The 14,307-nt window shown below is 39.7% G+C and overlaps 1 protein-coding gene across 6 annotated transcripts in view; it reads right to left on the bottom strand.

Annotated features, from left to right (window-relative positions):
• Positions 1 to 14,307, bottom strand: part of FNBP1 (formin binding protein 1) — a 122,539-nt gene that overhangs the window by 97,854 nt on the left and 10,378 nt on the right. The window lies entirely within an intron of this gene.

Below are 14,307 nucleotides of genomic sequence, written 5' to 3'. Positions count from 1 at the left end.
CTGGAGGACGTTATGCTCAGTGAAATAAGCCAAGTGGAGAAAGACAAGTGCCAAATGATTTCCCTCATTTGTGGAGGATAACAATGAAGCAAAACTGAAGGCACAAAATGGCAGTGGACTCAGAGACTCCAAGAATGAACTAGTGGTTACCAAAGGGGAGGGGTGTGGGAGGGCGGGTGGGGAGGGAGGGAGAAGGGGATGGAGGGGTATTCGGGTGGGGAGGGAGGGAGAAGGGGATGGAGGCGTATTATGTTTAGTACACATGGTGTGGGGGGTCACGGGGAGAGCAGTGTAGCACAGAGAAGGCACATAGTGGATCTGTGGCATCTTGCTGCACTGCTGGACAGTGACTGCATTGGGGTATGGGTGGGCACTTGATAATATAGGTAAATGTAGTAACCACATTGTTTTTTTCATGTGAAACGTTCATAAGAGTGTATATCAATCATACCTAAAAAAAAATTTAAAAGAAAATAAATAAAACAGATGAGTGTTTAGGTAATGACCAATTATTATAGCAATTCCTAGAAATCTCATCCCTATTAAACTTAAGGACAGCTGTCCAGTTTTTCCATTCTATCCCCCTGGGGCCCAGCTCATGCCTTGCACAATACATGTTTGTAGAAGTGAATTACAACACAGGTAAACTGAATGATGTTTATAGTCAATCCAACTATAGCGGCTTTTAAAAAAAGACCAAATGTTTATTTTCAGCCACACATTGTAATTAGGATAAAGTGTAAAAAGTCAACCTTGACCTTCACTGGGAGTTGCATTCTTTTCCACTTGAGCTCCCATCTCCCATGTGCTCGGAGTTTATCTTTAGCCAACTTGACTGAGAGCCACTAAGTACTGGCTATAGTAGACAGCTTACCAATTGATTTGGTGGAAAATTAAATGGCAGAGAGAACGATTCCTGATTAATTCTCTGAGTTTGGTTTAATGTTGTGGGTATATTTTTAAATAAGTACTTAGTACACCCTTATAACCTGTTTTGCAACAAGAGTACTTAGACAATCATTAGGGAGACTTCAAACACAACACAGCAATCTTTAATTACTTGGGAGGAAATTTATAGAATGCTTCTGAAGAGTTAAAGATCAATTGTTTTATACAGCATTTACAATGGCTTTTAAATTTCCAAAGATGGATGAGTTTCCCAAATTAGCTCTTTGCCACCTTAAAGGTAACTCAGATGTCTAGGACTGATCGGTTTTTCATCTTTTTTCTTTTTTAATTGAGGTGAAATCATGTAACACAAAATTAATCATTTTCAAGTGAACAATTCAGTGGCATTTAGTACATTCAGCATCATACAACCACCACTTCTGTCTAGTTCCAAAATATTTCCATCACCCTGAAGTATATCTGTACCCACGAGGCAGCTACCCCACCCCCAGCCTCTGGCAGACAAAAATCTGGTTTTTGTCTCTATGTATTTAGTAATATTAGGTAAGCAGAATCACATAATATGTGACCTTGTGTCTGGCTTCTCTCACTTAGCTTAATATTTTCAAGGTTCTTCCAAGTTGCAGCATGTGTTGGTACCTCACTCCTTTTCATGGCTGAGTAATGGTCCCTTGTGTGGCTATACCACATTTTGTTTATCCATTCATTTGTGACGGTCATGCGGGTTGTTCCCACCTTTCTGCTATTGTGAATAGTAATGCTATGCACCTTCCTGCACAGGTATTTATTGGAACATCTGTCTTCAATTTCTGGGGGTTTATCCCTAGAAGTGGAATTGCTGGATCATATGTCAGTTCTACGTTATATTTTTTGAAGGACTGCCAAATGGTTTTCCACAGTGGTTAAACCGTTTTTATATTTCCACTAGCAATGCATGAGAGCTCTAATTTCTCCACATCCTCCCCACCACATTATTTCCCACTTTTTTGGCTATAGCCATCCAGTGGGCGTGATGTAGTACCTCACTATGGTTTTGATTTGCATTTCTCTGATGGCTAATGGGTTTCAGAATCTTTTCATGTGCTTTTTGGCCATATGCATACCTTCTGGGGGGAACAAATCTTTTATTCCTCACTTCCATGACAATAAATATAAATAATGTTAACCTTTACAGTCACTTTCTTTAAAACTGACCCATCTCTCCACTTTCCAAATATGTTTGAAAGTCACATGAATTGGATAAGAGTCTGAGCGGGTGTGGTGTCAAAGGGCAAAATCCAAGACTGTTTCCAGTTTGGCAATTGTCTTATTTACTGAGCATCTACTATGTGCAAGGTACTATTCTGGGTGCTGGTGATACAGCAGTGAATAAAACAATGAAAACCTTATCCTCAAAAAAACTCAAAACCAAAAACAGAAGCCCTTGTCCTCAAGGAGCTAACCCCTCAAGGAAAGTTTGAAAAATATTAAATCCATTAACTTGGAAAACAGACATTGTAAAAATGGGGAACTGACAGTTTTCACAGAAATATTTTAAAAACAGGATGCATAAGCAGGTCATGGAGGGCTCTTACATACAGATATTAACTAACAGTGGAGGAGTTGTACACAGGTATATTAACTAACAGTGAAGGTATATCTTACTTTTACTATTTAAGGATATGGCTTGGTATACTAATCAGGCACACTTTACATAATTACATCTAGGAAATACACAAATTTACTATGAATTTACAAAGCTTTGGGTCTAAAGACATAGAACCCACTTTATTTTCATATCCTCAAGAATAAAAATGTCAAACAGCAGCATTCTTCTTTTTATACCAAGAATAAATCAAATTTTAAAAAATGTAACTGCTATTGTATACCAAGTTACATGGTTCTAAACTGTTGTTTTAAAAGATACTTTTTCAGTAAGCGTATGACAAAAAAGGTCAAAAGTATCTGAGTCGATCTAAATTTAGAATGCTATGGTATTAAAAGAGACAAAACATTTTCTCAATCTGATTGTTTTTTAATAAAACATCCTTGGATAGTGAATTTAATCCAACTCCTTTCTAGGTCACTACTCAGCCAGTTCCTAGGGAGAAGTCATTCTGCATTTGTCATTCAGCGTTATTTACTTGAGAAGCCACATCCATACCCAGCATCATCACCCAACAGAAAATGAATGGAAGACATGAATAGTTTCTAGAAAAGAAAATGGTTCTTAAACTTTGAAAAGGTGAATGAAAATTGAAACTTCACTGAAATACCATTTCTAATCTGACTGATTAGCAGATTTCATAACATTTGAGCACAAGCTGCTGGGGACATTGCGGGACCATAGGGACCTGATAGATGCTGGGGCAGGCACAGACTGTTAGACCCTCTTTAGAGGGTGGTCTGGGGGGACCTCTACCCAAGTTCTTGGTATTCATCCTTCAAATATATATGCAAATTAAGACACGCGAGACTAGTGACCTGTAGTATTTTTAGTAGGAAAATATCTGAAAACAATCTAAATGACTATAACAGATTTCAATATGGCCATATAATAGAAATCTATTTAACGATTATTAAGAGCTAATAGTTACATTACCAAGAATGAGTGTGGTATCTACAGAAGAAAAAAACCAGCCAAGATAGTGTAAATGATAAAAGTACCAGAAAGTGTGAAAGACATGCTAACCTTTGTATGGGGGGAGGGGTAGCATTTATTTTTATAGCTCTCTGGAAGAATTCACAAGAATTTACTAACAGTGGTTGCCTCCAGGGAGAAAAAGAGGTAACTGGGTGAAATGAGTAAATGTTGCCTACTCAGAAATACATGAAGAAATTAAAAATAAATCATGTTTCTGACATCACGACTTTTCCCCAATTTTGCTTCTTTATCAGTTTTCTTCTAGCGTGGCTGAACTCTCACAGTTCAGTTAAGTGTGTAACTGTATGATGGAGATGGGGGGACAAAACCGCCTACAAGCCAGGGCTGGCAGGAGGAGAAGGGCCGCGAAGCTACCTGGAACGAGAGCATTTCTGGTGGAGGGCAAAGAGGCCCAGAGCCCGGAGGAAGGATTGGGCTGGTGTGCATGAAGGATGAAAGAGGGAGAATGTTCGTATTGTCTAAATTTAGCCTTTACTCTGGGATGTTAAGTCCTTGTTAGGTTCCAGCTCAGGTCTGCAGCTCATCCACTCTCTCTTAGGTGACCCAGGTTCCTAAGTGTTCTCCCCACAGTATCCCTTGCATCAGCCTCCAGGATCCAGGACACGGTCATCATTTTCATTCTGGGCATTTACCATTTTACCCTGATCTCGACTTTCTATCCACAGCCACACATCCTACATTCCCTCTATTCTCTCTCTTTTCTCCTTTTCTTTCTTTATCTCCACCCCATCTGAGATTGCCTTGTCCCTAGGACTGGTCCACAATTAAAAAACTGCAAAGTAAATAGTGTATAAAATAGCATCCTTTAATCTCCCTTTGAGTTAACCTGCATCTCTCTCACACTGAAATGTGAAGCAGTCTTTTGATAGACCTACGTTTGCATCCCTGAATGCCAGTCCTCACACTCCAAGCATGTGATCTGGGTGGGACCTATACTTCAAATAAATACTATTTGTCTTTAAGCAAACAAATTTTTATATAGATTACCCCACACAGGTGACACCTAACTCAACACTACTGATGGAGATTATCCTTTGCACATTTCTGCAATTGACTTTTAAAGTTTTCCATCTTTTTTTAACAATCAGAGACGATTTACAGATCTGCTTGTAGTTACCAGAAACATTCAGTGTCTCAGCCAACTACTTTCAACTTTTCTCAGGGGTTTTCTTCTCATCTAACAGGCTGTTCATTCTTCTTCCTTAGACAAGTATTGATACTTCATAACCCACAGAAATCACTAGAAAGTGAAGAAGAAAGAAGCCATCATTCTGCATTTCATTTCCACAAGGTGGTTGAGTATCTTAACCTAGAAATGAAGCACTTGCCTGAAGTTTTTTCTGGAATGGTATTGCTTACCTACCTCATTTACTTGTTACCTACCAAAGTAACAAATAAATTAAACAACAAGCCTTTCAGGTTTCTCAACCAAAAAGTTTCTGTTGAGCTAGACAGTCCCTGATATTTTTGCCTATGGAGTCACACCCAAGACATTCAATCCATGTAGAGTGCTTGACAACTTAAGGAATGTGCCTAATGATTCTATTTATGTGTCACTTTTTGAATTGTTGAGCATTTTACAAACCTCCTAATAGAGTTTCTAGCCTGGGAAGTAGCTATGCTACCGTAATTGCTATTGATGAATTCTGTGTTTCTTATGAATCAGTCCTTCCAAGACAACCATTTGTGTGTCAGTGGAACTCAGATTACCTTAGAACACCTGAGTTGAAGGAACTTGAGGTCACGCAGGCTAGTTTAAACCCAATTCACTGGTCACTTTTACAATACCCCTGACAAGAAAATACTCATTTGGCTTCTTCTGAAAGTGGAATTCAAGACATGAATAAAGTATCATCACAACCAGCAACATGTAAAGGTGAATGATGAGAGCCAAATCTCATACAGCTTATTGTGTCAGACATTTACTGCCCTAAGTATTCATTAACTCATTTAATATTCTCAATAATCCTGTAAAATGGATGCTATTATTAACCCCATTTCACAGGTGATGGAACTGAGGTTAGATGACTTGTCCAGCATTAGTCAGCTAGTTAGTATCGGGCAGTGAAACAAGCAGTTTGGCTCCAGACCTGTACTCTTGTAATGTGACACACCGTCTAAATTGCAGAAATCTTATCATGAAAGAATTTAGAAATAAGCAAGCATTAGAGGCTATCTAGCCCGTCTTTGACTCCGAGAGTTAAGACACAGAAGGAGTGAGTAGCAGAGAGGACTGCGTCCACAATGCTTAGCTTTAGTCTGTCAGATGTACTGCCTCCAGAACACTGCCTGTATTGCAGAACTACAACTCTAGAAAACTTAGCATTTCATTTCTGAAGCAATCGGCAAGGCTTACATCTCAAAGAAGAGGAGATAACTTTGAGGGAGAAACACTGGCAGAACTCTTCTTACAAAAGGGAACTGCAATGATACGTCCTCTTCTGTGGGTTAATGGCTATGACAATAATATAAAAACTGAGATTTTATAAAGAATGACACAGAATCACCATATTCAAAGCATAGACTCTTGAGACAAGAACCTTCAGACAAATTGAGTTTAAGGAGTTTCTTTTTTCAAGTCTTTATGTCTTCATGTCAGAGCTTCTCAGTTTCCTATTCCGTCATCTCCAGAGAAAATAAGTATGAAAACTTCTTGAATGTTCCTCAACTTTTCCATTTTATATTCTAGGGGAGTCTTCAAAGCAAAAGTGATCTTATTTTATAATAACTAGAATAAAAGGACACACGGTAACCCAGTTCTTGAAGGAGAAAGGGCATTACTACTATCTGCCACGGCATCCAAAAACATTGTGTAACAAATCACCCCCAAAACATAAGCTGAAAGAACCACTTTATTGTGAGTCAGCAGTTAAACAGTGACAACTTATCTCTCCTCTGCCATGGTTGATGCGCCAACAGGGGAAGGCTTGAAGGCTCTGTGGGGCTAGAATCTTCTGGAAGCTCTTCATTCATATGGCTGGCAGCTGATTAGGACTATCTGCTGAGACATCAGTTAGGCTGTCAGCTGCAACCCCTATGGTTGGTTTCTCCATATGGTCTCCTTATGTGCGCTGTTTGGGCTTCCTAACATATGGCGCTGGGTTCTAATAGTAAGCATCCTGAAAGAGCAAGGTGCACATCACATTTCTGATCCTGTCTTCGAAATCATACGGCATCACTCTCACCATACTCTTTTGGTCAAGGCAGTCACAACGACCTACCAAAGTTAAGGGGAAGGATGTAAGCTCTCTCCCTCCCTTCAACAGGAAGACTTATAGCGTAAGAACATGAGGACTGGGAGATACTGTTGTGGCCACCTTTGCAAAATAGAATCTGTCACACATATGAAGTAGAGTTCCCCCAAATCTGACTTATTTGATAACCTAGTATTACCACTTTAAAGCTATCCTTCAGAAATACAAAGAGGAAAATCAAACAGTATCAGGTACAATAGAGATCGTAGTCAACAAGATGTGAATTGAATAGTTCTAAACATTCTCTGTTCATCTCCAAATGTCAGAACAAGCACACAGGCAGCTTTCAAAGAAGCACACAGGCAGCTAACAGACTGTCTGCAAAAACCTATTAAAATGATGCCCGTGTGACACTAATTTCTGATTACTACCAAAACTGGAATGCACACCAGTGGCCATTTATTTTTACTTTTTCCACTTATGAGTTGGTACATTAGTTTTAATTCTAAGCATAGCAAAGCTTCAAGATCTGTTTATTAATGCTCTTATAACAATTTACAAAACCAATCAACTTTTATAGTCTACACCCCTCTCAATCTAAAACAAGTTTCAGACCAGTAAGGTAAACAGTTTAGCAAATGGAATGCACAGCCACTGTCCAAAAGGGTAACATATTATGACAGTTTAACTCTTAGAATTTTACCATTTTAATTCTTGTTTTTTTTGATTACCCAAACTTATAGTGGGTAATCAGACCCAAATAGCCTTGACCTGTTCCTGGAACTTGATATATTTAACTGTCTATTAGATATTATATATTTAGGTATTTAAGAGGCATTGGGCAAAATGTCCCACACTATGCTCTGTTCTTCTCCTCACCAACTAGATCCTTCAGTTCTTGGTCTCTTTCACCCTTATTTTTTTCCATAGCATTTATCATTATCACATCTATCATACTGAAAGAGATACCATATAAGGGTAAAAATTTTTTATTGTGTGGCTCACTGCCATTTTCCTTTTGTCTAGAACAATGCCTGGCATATAGCAAGTGGTCAATAGTATTTGTTGAATGAATGAATGATCATTTATCTGGGTACCTGAGTAAAGCACAGGGAGGGAACCACATGGAACAAAGAGGACCTTGGGATGGTTATGTCTGTAAGTGGTTGCCAGGATGAGAAAGTAGCTCCAAAATATTGCTAGATTTTAAATTTGTTAGAACGCATAAGAATGAGCAACAACCTAGAATGCTTGAGGAGGAATCAAAGCGCTAAATGGTGCTGCCTGAGCCATATCAGACTCACCTTGGATAGCTTTTAAATGACAGATGCTCGGGCTCACCGTTTCAGAAACACTGGAAAGTGAAGATGGTGAATACCCAACATCCAGTCTGGGTACCTGGATGTAATCTCAGGAATGCAAGATTGAACAGAAATTCAAATTTTGAAAGTCTAAATATAACTAAATACCCTGTCATCTGTCTAAAAAAAAGAATAGGTTAAAAGAAAAGCAATCATCTACACAGCATGTATGAAACAGACTCTTCTCTTTTTAATGTAGATCTCTCCCTCTAGAAGAGATAGATGCCTTAGGGTCCCATGGCTTGGTGTCATAAGCCGTTAAATTCATCCAACTCTGTTTTGATTTTATGGTCTCTAAGAAACTCTGGGTACAATTTCGCTGTCCGCATAGATTAGCCTACAGGGAGAAAATGTGCAGACTGGCAAATATGGATAACTAGTCTCCTTATGGATATACTTCTCATTATAAACTGAAAATTTGCATTCTGGTTTATTCATTAGACTTGGGGATTTGTCAGTGTGCATCACCTCCAGGCATACTGAAAATACCAAATCTGTTAGCTTAAAAGAGCCGAGGTGTGGACCCTGCTCAAACCCTACCACGGTTGTGCTGCCTGAGCAGAAACAAAGAGACACCAAGGAGGAATTGACTGTAGGTGTTGGTTTTGTGCTCAGCGGGTGGAAAAAAGGACCCAAGGCAGATATACTATTTGACCCACAGCCAAAGCACTGAATTGGCCTCACTCTCCCAATCCCCTGGCTCACCCCTCAAGATGTACACTGCTTGTCTTCATAAGGCACCCCAGGCTCCCTAGCAATTTGTTTTAACTGAATTTCATCCATATAAAAAAGTTGGGGGGTGTTCTCTACTCCCACCCACAAACAATCCAATCAGCCCATTAGCCTAGCCTGGCCTACAGCTATCTAGCTCCTATCCAACCTCCACACTGCAGAAAGGAGACTGAAAACCTGGCCCTGCAGCTACTTGCTTTCAGCAGGTCAAGGTTATCTTGGCATGCCCTCAAGGTAAGCCATAGTCCTCACACGGTTTTCCGCTAGTCTACCTTTCCAGGCCCCCCTTTAGGCGCTCTGCTCTTCTCCAGGTCCATGCCCTCTCATACTGATGGACCTTGGACATGCCAATTACTCCGCTTCCTGGAAGGCTCTAGATCACCCTCCCAACCTGACCCATCCCTTTCACCTGTCTGACTTACTAGTCCTTCAGGACCCCGTGTGGATGCCACTTCTTCATGGATGGACTTAGACTCCTGTGTGTGTCTTCATGTCATTGTTATCCTAACTAAGTCCCTACCACACTGAGTTCTTGCCTACATTTTTAGACAAGATAAACATGATCTCCCAAAAATCCAGGCCAGCAATGATTTGCAGGCCTTTCCTTACTATTTGGTTATTTGATTTTATTGTTAACATATCAACCAAATTTTATATCAAAGGACAAAGGCTTCTCTGTGTAAACTAGAAGGTAGGACAGTGTGTTGCTCACTTTTCATGACTGGTGCTTGTGGCAGGTGAGCTGTTTCTTCCTGAGGATGCGGGGAGTTCTTTCACCCTCCCCCTTATTATACTGATTGGTATTTACCCATCACCTCTCATCCAACAATCTCAAGGCACTTTACAAACAAGCGCTCATCTTTCTGCCTTCTCCTGAAGAGAAAGGCGAGCATTGTCCTACCACTTTATAGATCGGGAGCAGAGAACAGAAATGTGAGGACTTGCCCAACACTAATAAATGTTAGATTAGGCAAGCAGTGCAGGCCAGACTGAGCCCGGCCAGGCTACCTCACTCTCCTGGGAACACCCACACCACTGCTCCCAAGAACCTGCTGGACATTTTAATGCACTTTAGGAACCACTCTCAGTTTGGATTGTGCAAATAGAAGAACAAAAACAACAGGTCCCTTAAAGGGGCCAAGTTTTCTTTTGCCATAGATGTGAGGGGGAATGGTTCCTTCTTGTGTCTCAAGAACCAAAACTGAGAAAGCCCTCATGTGACATCCAGAGCACCCTCAAACGGTCAATATCTGTACCGCGTTCAGTCTTTCTCAATTCATAAAAATGCTTTTCACCAGGACATAGTTCTGTTAAGCATGAAATCAGAAACTTGATTCCGCTCTTCCTATTTAATACCTTTACAAATTAATTCCTTTAAATTAGAGAAGAAAACCACTTTGGATTTGAAAGAACAGTGGAGTCACTAGGCATACAGGAAACACGGGCTAGAATGTAGGCTTCATTCACGCCAGTTTCTGCGGGACCTGCGACACGGCCTGTGAGTCATTGCTTCTCAGTATGCGTAACAGCAAATGTTCTAGAAAGAAAAACCTCCACCAGTGACAGGGGACTATAAGGGATGGGGAGAAAAGGGGTTATGAGCTACTTATACAGAAAAGGCTGTTTGTAAACTGCACTTGTTTAGTGTCAGGAAAAACAAAACCGTTGTACGAGCACCAGCGTGCATCTGGGTGGGCCTGGTAACTTCACCTCTCTGAGTCCCATCTCTAAAGAGGAGATAACAGTTAAGCTCACAGGTCCTTGTTAGGCTATGAAAGAATGGACCTAGATCCCCTGATAAAGGTGCATCGGGCACTTAACAAGTTGGTTCTCTTTTGTTTTCATATTTTATAAGGTGGAGGGAGGATTTGGGTTCTCTGCATGATTCTTTGGGCAAGTGTGATGTGGCAGAGTAGCATTACGGGAGGTGGTGGAGAAGGTTGAGGGCTCTAAAAAAGCCATAAAAAGCCATATGGGGGCAAAAAACGGAAACAAGAATACCAGAACATTGATGATCTTGAATCTGAGTGATGAGTACATGGAGGTTCATTCATATTATTTTCTCAAAGTATGTTTGAAAATTCCTATAATAAAAAGTTCAAACGATAATGATTCATGAAGGTATTAACTTAAAAATGTTTTAAAGGATAAGAAGGCAGACTCTTGCATCCCAAAGACCTGGGATTGAGTCTCTATTTTCTACTCAGTGAACCTGGGCAAGTTATTTTACCCTTCAGAGTTTCAACATCCTCTATTATAAAAGGGGATAATAATGGCGGGCTGGTGCAGAGCTCTGCCGCTCCGACACCCCTTCCAGAAAGGACTTGCTGCCTGGCTGCAGGGAGTGTGGCTAGCAGTCAGCCTCCTTTAGGGTCTGCCTTGTGCTGAGCCAAGGTCATGGTCTTCTTGTAGCAACCACCAACCAATGACTGAGCAAGACGGTAGCCAAGGTCACACTGTTTCTTGAGGTGGCCCTTGGACAATGAATGTACAAGGTAGCGGTACAAGGGCCCAGCCATTTTGGTTCAATGTGAAACTCCTAGAATGGGTCATCTTTGCTCTGGAGCTCCTCACTGGCCTGGTAGACTGTGTCAGGCTGTGTCGTGATCTGAGGGCTCCCTCTGCCCGAACACACAGCCTCCCTTTTCCTTTTACGGGTGTAATTTATTTCACTCCTAACTCCCTCTCAGCATCTTCTTCCCAGATGCTGGCATAAATCATTTGGATTCTTGTGAAGAATAAATGAGATGATAGACGGAAAACATTTTGCCCAGCACCTGGGACGTGGTAAGCTCTCAAGGATCGGCGCTGCTGCTGACCATGATTCAACAGGGTTCAACGCATGCGATTATTCCACAGGGCATGGTGCAGGTGGAAATATTACAAGAACTGTAGAGTTTATCATTTATAAGCTATTTCTACTTTTACAACTTACTGAAGAAACTAGAGAAGTACCAGTGTAAACTGTAGCTGAACTGTGTGAACACTAAAACCACAGATTTTAGTCGAAGAACTAATTCTTATTAAAAACCTCATTCTAAGTGCTAGACTGGTATGCTCTGAAGTAAAAAAAAAAAAAAAAAACAACACACAATATAGCTAATGTGATATCATAGATTATAACTTCTGCAGTAAGAAACTGGAAGTTTCATCTTTTTTTTTTGGTGGTGATGGTGGTGGTTTAAATCTATTTTAGTATTAAACAGTTGAGGCTATTAAGTGTTACATAAATTTAACACAGAATTTCCAAATCAGATGAGGTTTACAAGGTAAAAGTTGGTCCATTTGGAAGACCATGATCAATCAATATTAAAAACATGTAAATGGGGTGTGTGGGGGAGACTTGATAATATGGGTGAATGTAGTAACCACAATATTGCTCATGTGAAACCTTCATAAGATTGTATATTAATGATACCTTAATTTGAAAAAAGTATACTTTCAATTAACTCACTAACATAATGAACATATTTGACCCTTTAAGATTTTAAGAATTTTTAACTGGACACATCTCTATGCTCAGGATAATGAGTATGGATTATGAAAACAGGAAACAAATATTTCATTATAAACACTAATTCCAGAAGATTTCACACCCACATTCTATAATCTAATTAGATTAATTTCCCAGAGCATTCATGTATTCTTGGTAGCTTGCAATTTTTAAGTGTCAAAATAAAGCCTTAGTTTTAAATGTGGGTGGTGTTGATGAAACAAGTGTGAGTAATACTTGCAGGAAACACACTATTAGCTTTAGCTAGGAAGTGGGTGACACTTGAGTAGTCCTTTAAAGAAGCACTTTCCATGTTACACCAACTTAAAGCAAGAGTTATAATGTAGCCACACAGTAAGCACCAACATTTACAAAACACCCTTATGGTGCTTGAAATGCAGTTTTACCTACCAAAGAGGCAATTTGCACAAATTTTCAGGGTTATATGTAATGTCTAAAGTGAAGGCAACAAGCTGCTATGTAAATATCAACCACAAAATTGCCAGACCTCCCATGTTTTGTTTAATAGCTCCTAGCCAGAAAAGACTGTGCAAAGCCTGTTGTAATGGAGAGTCAAGGATGACAGAATTAAAGTTGATTTAGTCTGTCTTCTGAGGCACTCCTGTCTGCTTGCCAGAGTTCTGCAAGTAATGTCTCCCCTGCTGGTCTGCTATGTTTCTCCCAAACAGGGTTAAGAACAATGAGCGAGAGAAGAGTTATGATCTGTTGTCAGTATTGTCCCCCATTTAGAAATCTGCAGTAAGAAGAGGTACTAATTCTCCCAAACCTGGAGCTATTAATAGTCAGTTACTTCAAGAACAGAAAAAAATCTGTAGTGTCTAGTTTAAAATGTTAACACACTATAAAGTGTTCTTATATAAACATACACATACATATCAGGCATAAAGCATCATGAACAACAGAGAAGAGATAAATTTCTCAAGCCCTACTTTACAGATAAAAAAGGCTCCTACACTGTGTGTATTTGTTGGCAGGGAGCATATAGGAAATCTCTGTACCTTCCACTCTATTTTACTGGGAAACTAAAACTGCTCTAAAAAATAAAATCTATTTTTTAAAAAAGGTGCCTAGAGTCATAAAAAATGTTTATAACTGCCAAAGTGCTGAAAGCTGTTGAAAAGCTGAGAAAATGATCCTCCCATTTTCTTAAAAACGCAAATGTTAAAAGGGAAAAAAGGGTTTATTTATTCACCAAATATTTATTGAACTCCTACTATGAGTCAGGCATTGTTCCTGGAACAGTTGGTAGAGAACTCTTTCACTGCTGCTGGTTCACAATGCGCGTCACATTCAGTGTCACCAAACTCAACCTAAGGGTTGAATGCCACTGCATGCCTGGCATTGTCCTAAAAACACAGGTTAAAAAAAAAACTGTGTACAGTCCACATAGGTGGCTTCTTGCTATGTTAACCAGCACAGTATGTATTAATCAGGTCTCTTTTGGCTTTCTAGCTTTTGGTATTTGGGGCGACTCCCTTTCTTTTTAGCACCAAAATAAAGCAATAAAAATGGCAGACAAGACATAGGAGACAACGAAACTTAGTTCTTTCACTTAGTCATCCATTAGCTGCAACGAGTAGAATAATTATGAGGAAAGCAAAAATTTCCAAAAAATTTATTCATGCTTCACACTAATGAGCAATCTAATAAAAGGTTAGACTGATACATCAACAACCTGTCACTTCCTTCTACTAGGTAGGTAAGAAAAAACATCCAAATAAAAGAAAATTCTCGCTTTGCCGTTTCTCTAATGACCAGCCACAATTGCAAGAAGTCGCCCTATTAACAGTACCTTTTTTAACAAAGTCTTGAGTAACGCATCTTGGTTTAGCTTAGACACGTAAATCTCTCTCGTGACTGATGTTGCAGGCCAGAGTGAAAGCCTACATTACATGTTTTCACTGAAATAAGTAGGGATCCTTCAGTGTATGTGATGAGACTAGACTCAGATCA

This window comes from Manis javanica, chromosome 2 (assembly GCF_040802235.1).
Source record: "Manis javanica isolate MJ-LG chromosome 2, MJ_LKY, whole genome shotgun sequence".
Classification (NCBI taxonomy): domain Eukaryota; kingdom Metazoa; phylum Chordata; class Mammalia; order Pholidota; family Manidae; genus Manis; species Manis javanica.
This window is presented reverse-complemented; position numbering and strand designations above follow the sequence as displayed.